At 41.3% G+C, this 4,970-nt stretch overlaps 1 long non-coding RNA gene across 1 annotated transcript in view; it reads right to left on the bottom strand.

Annotated features, from left to right (window-relative positions):
• Positions 1 to 2,634: 2,634 nt before the first annotated feature.
• Positions 2,635 to 4,970, bottom strand: part of LOC111612134 — a 41,816-nt gene continuing 39,480 nt past the window's right edge. Inside the window, exon 4 of the long non-coding RNA XR_002754425.1 lies at positions 2,635 to 2,715. This is a non-coding gene — a long non-coding RNA (uncharacterized LOC111612134). The remainder of the gene's footprint in view (positions 2,716 to 4,970) is intronic.

Here is a 4,970-nt window from a genome sequence, read left to right as displayed (position 1 = left end):
CAAAGCCTTAAATGAAATATGCATTACAACCAAAAGCAAACAGAAAATCCATAGAGGCTTTAAATGGCTGATGTAAGTACGGGAACTGGCCGAGTGTTTTTCTGCTGCCTCTGACTCACCCTCTGCAATTACAGCAGATTTTCCAACTTTGACACACAAGTTTGTGGTCGGTGCACATCGACCGTCTCGTTTTACATTTCTATCCACACAGCGTCTGACGGCGCAGCATCAACTCACTGTGGGCTGTGGGCGAGGGCCCGAATAAAGGAGACTGGCAAACAGGAAGACCGGCCTGACCACATGCACTAGGGAAGAAAATAGTTGTGAAAATAAAAAGTGATGCAAGGAAAGAACCTCAAATGGAAAAATAGTGTTTGTTTTCTACTAACTCCGTTTTACCTGCTCTAAATCTGCAGCCATATTTACTCCTAACGCTGCTGCATCAGGATGGTATTTAATGGTTTCTGTCTACATGATCACACATTCTATGTGTTTGTTTTAACTTGGTGCTTTCCTGGTCAGAACTGCAAAAAGCCCAAAACACAGCAGATCCATTTTGGCTTCCGATCCAACAGAAAACCAGGTATGACGTGCACACCAGTTAGAACACATTAAAGTTAACGGAGCCTCGCTGGAGTCGGGTTTGGTCAGAGCTGTGAACAATTTGATGAAACAGGAATGAAGCTGAATGGCAAAGTAAAACATGTCCGCTCTGGGGGAAAACACAGACTAAAAAAGTTAGCGCACGCTGCGTGTTTTAGACCCATTAATTCTTGTGATTTCAAGTGTTGATTCAAACATTATTTGATCCTGATTCATCACCGGGTGACTCAAATGTCTGCAGGGGAGACATAAAGCAGCTTCACTCCAGAAAATCTTCCAACATTTCACAAGCTGAGCTCTGAGACACTGTGACACATCTGGAGTTGATTCAGTAAGAATACGTAGAAAAAATGTTGTCCAGATTATATAAACATGGCATGACTGAGTATCGTGATGGCAGAGTAAATTAAACAGCTGGAAACTCCAGGATAAATAAAACGTATCCAACGGCTGAAACCCAAATGCAGATTTAGCTGAAACACGTAAATATTTGATTCATTCTAGAAAAGTCCTCAGAATGTTGCACCTGAAGGGCCAAACGACAGAAAAAGGAAGCAAACTCATCAGGAAAGGAAGAAATGAGCTTCTTTATGTTCGTTTTCAGAATATGAGGTTACATACAGTCAACCCAGACTGTTTCCCAGAATCCTCTACCACTGCAATGGGTCTTAATGCAGAATGGATGTGTCTGTGTTTCACTAAACCCTGTTGATGCATATTTCACACAGACCTGGTTGGAGTTTGCTCCCATCCAGCAGTAGGAGAACAATCACAACAAACTGAGCCAATCCTCATACAGACATCAGTATCTGATGCATTCAGATGTTTAACTCATTTTCTCCTCAACAGTAAAAACAAATAAATCCAGATGTGACATTCTGATGTCATTCACAATAATTAAAGTCCTGCTTCTAAAGCAGTGAAACATGATGTGTGGGAAAGATTTCAGAAAGGTGGAAAGGTGAAAGGTGAATTTGGATGATGTCATCATCAAACTTCTTCACTGATCAATTTCAGTCAACATGTCATGAAGATAATAACACTGATGATCTTTACAGGAAGGGCCAGAGAACTATTGTATTTTATTCTGTTGTGTTCCTGTGCATCATCAACATACTAATTAGTTTTAGCTAAACCTCTGACGGTCATCATGCTCTTCATCGCTGCTTGCATCAGATTAGTAATCCCAGTAGCATCCATAACGGTGTGAGAGTCATTCTAGACAAACTCTGACTCAGACATGGAAAGATGAAGATAAATAACTAAAATCCTTCAGAATCTTTCAAAAATTATCCACATGGATATTTTCCAATGTCTCCTGGTATTCTTCTGCCTCCTGTGATGTCATCAACACCTGCACACAAAAACCTGAATTTGACTCCACTTGTTCAAATTGCTTGAAAAAAGTTTCAGCTTGTAGAGGAAATCTGCACATCAGCAGCTGAGCTGATCAGATGTTTCAGAAGATCTGATCCAATCAGACGCTCAGAAACACTGCTGTGTGTTCAAGTTGTGCTAACAACAGTTAGCCTATCGGCAAAGCTATTCAAGCCTAAAATAGCATCTCAAGGCTAACATGTAGCAGCTAACGCTAATGTCAGTGACTACAGTCCACATTTCTGAATCTCTGGAAAGATAAACTTTACTCTTTAATCTGCTGGTTGAAGAACCTGAAGATTAAAAATGATTCATATCTTTGTTGTTGAGCTCATCTGTCTATTTATTCAGTAATTAGCAGCAAAAATTGAGTTTTTTAACTGAAAATGGTGCTTATTTGATCAATACATGGTTTTTGGTTAAAATGAGATTAATTAATTACAGACCATGTAACCAACTGGTTTAAAATGTTAATTGCGTCCCACTGACAGTTTTTACCATCAGTGAATATTTATCAGAGATGAAATAAATAAATGAAATACAAATGTTCCTTATCAGGTCACTATTATCCATCACTGGAGTTACTGGCTTTCTCAGCAGATTGTAGAGATTGTAGCGATCAGACTGCAGCAGAAAGAAAACTGAAGTCATCACCTCTGGTCTGGATGAAACCCAGCGAGCTGGAAACGGACGACGTGGAACCACATCTGATGACCTTTCTGCACTCTAGAGGACCTGAAGCAAAACACAGGAACACAGAATCAGCTTCTGACCTGCAGAAGCACAGAAGTGAAGATGCTACAATGAAAGTAGAATCCTGAGCAAATCGTTGTGCAATTCAGGTTTATGTGGCGAGGCATTAAACGAGCACATCGTCTGGGTTTCTCTCTCTGGAAGCCAAAATAACATTTATCTCTGCCTGATTTCAGTAAGTTCTCTGTTTTTAAGAATTCAGAAGAACTAAATAATTATAAAGCTTTTATTTACAAAACAATTTTTATAGACTTTAAAGTTTTCATGGCTCTTTTAGAGACATTAGAAGAAAAGCGATTTGGATGCATATGGAGCAAAGGCAAACTGTTGGATTAAATCTGAGTTACCATCCTGAATGGGCAGGAAGGGTGGATATTACACACACACACACACACACACACACACACACACACCCGCACACCTGCACACACACACACTCCTAATGAGATTTAGAGAGAGCTGTTACCCTAACATGAATATTTCTGGAGAAGCGCCCTGAGAGAACCACATGTGCAGGGAGAACATGCTAACTGCATGCTGAAAGACCCCAAAACTGGGATTCAAACCCACAACCTTTTTGCTGCAAGGCAAAGCTGCTGAAATGAATAAAGAACAAGTTCAGGTTTTCAGCTGCAGAAAGAACAAATAGAAACTCATCCAGTTTAACCTCCAGACCTCAGGAACAGACTCAATATTTAAAGATAATAAAAAACACTTCATGATCTTCAGACTGATTTTTGTGTCTGAAAAATAAGAAGAGTGCATGTTACATGCTGCTGCCACCTGCTGTTCAGCCTGAACACAAACCTCACAAAGCATTCTGGGTAAAGTAACTATAGACTTTAATATCTTTGCATCCATGATGGTTTTTGTTGTGAAAACATAAATCCTGAGTGTTTAGGTTTAGTTCTCTGCTGCTGTCCAGCTTTAGATCAACTTTCTATAAAACCGATTAAAATTGGAAGATGCTTTTTCTTTCTGTTTATTATATAACATTTTATGTTCATTGAAGAATAGAAATAATATTTAGTCATAGTTTTTGGTTAACATTATAGTAACATTGTTTCTGGATGTAGTTTCTATATGGCTCACAGTTTGTTTTTTTTTATCTGTTGCTATGGTTACCCTGGTTAGCAGCAGCTGTTTTATGTGTTGTGATAGATAAACCATTATTATCCCCTCAGCTTTTATCTCTTCACTCGTATAATTCAAACTGTGACGCATTAAAGCAACAGAGACATTTAACCTTCAGCTGCTTTAGATGCTTCACTGTGAATGTGAAACCAGAAGAAGACGGCAGGCGGCGCGGCCCGGTGACCCGGCCGGCAACCCGGTGACCTGGCACGGTGACCCGGCGCGGCGGCTCGGTGACCCGGCCCGGTGACCTGGCGGCCCGGTGACCCGGTGTGGCGGCCCGGTGACCTGGCGGCCCAGTGACCCGGCGCGGCGGCCCGGTGGGGTTACATCGTATCAGCTCAGATTGTAACATGATGATGATGAACTGAGGAATTAAATCAATCCTGCAGACGACCTCAGACTGCAGGAGCTTCAGCTTCCAGCAGGACGACCAGCATGAAAATACAGCCAGAGATATTATGGGATGGTTTAGACCAGTGGGCAACTCCAGGTCTCCTGTGTCTCTACTTCAACACACCTGCGTCACATAACGAGGTCGTCAGCAGGACTCTGGAGTCCTGACTGCACTGAGAGGTGATTCAGCTGTTTGATTCAAATGTGTTGGACCAGGAAGACAACTTGGAGCTGCAGGACGCCGGCCCTTCAGGACCAGGACTGCCCACCCCTGGTTTAGACCAAAGATGATTCATAGGTAAGAACGGCCTAGTTAAAGTCTAGTTCTAAATCCAACTGAGATTCTGTGGAAAGACTTTACAATGCGTGTACAGTGTACACAGACGGCCGTTATGAGATCTGATTGAGCGCGAAAGAAAACACACACCACACTTTTCAGATTTTTAGTCATGAAATCATTTTCCTTCAGCTTCTCACAGTTTTCAGTCTGAGATCAAATCCTGATGAAACAGGCTGAATGTTCTTTGGAACATGACTTTTATCAATGTCCTTCAGACTTCTGATCAAGTCCTGCGTGTGGATCAATAATCTGAGCTGAATTCATTCCTGCAGCTGCTGAGGCTGAACAAACTCTGTCCTGAAAGTTTAGATCTTTCCCAGCTTCAGTTTTACTTTTTAATTCTGTTTCTCTGAACATTAATGAATTC

This window comes from Xiphophorus maculatus, chromosome 19 (genome assembly GCF_002775205.1).
Source record: "Xiphophorus maculatus strain JP 163 A chromosome 19, X_maculatus-5.0-male, whole genome shotgun sequence".
NCBI lineage: Eukaryota > Metazoa > Chordata > Actinopteri > Cyprinodontiformes > Poeciliidae > Xiphophorus > Xiphophorus maculatus.
Note: the sequence above shows the minus strand (reverse complement) of the source record. Positions and strands in the feature narration are given on the sequence as shown.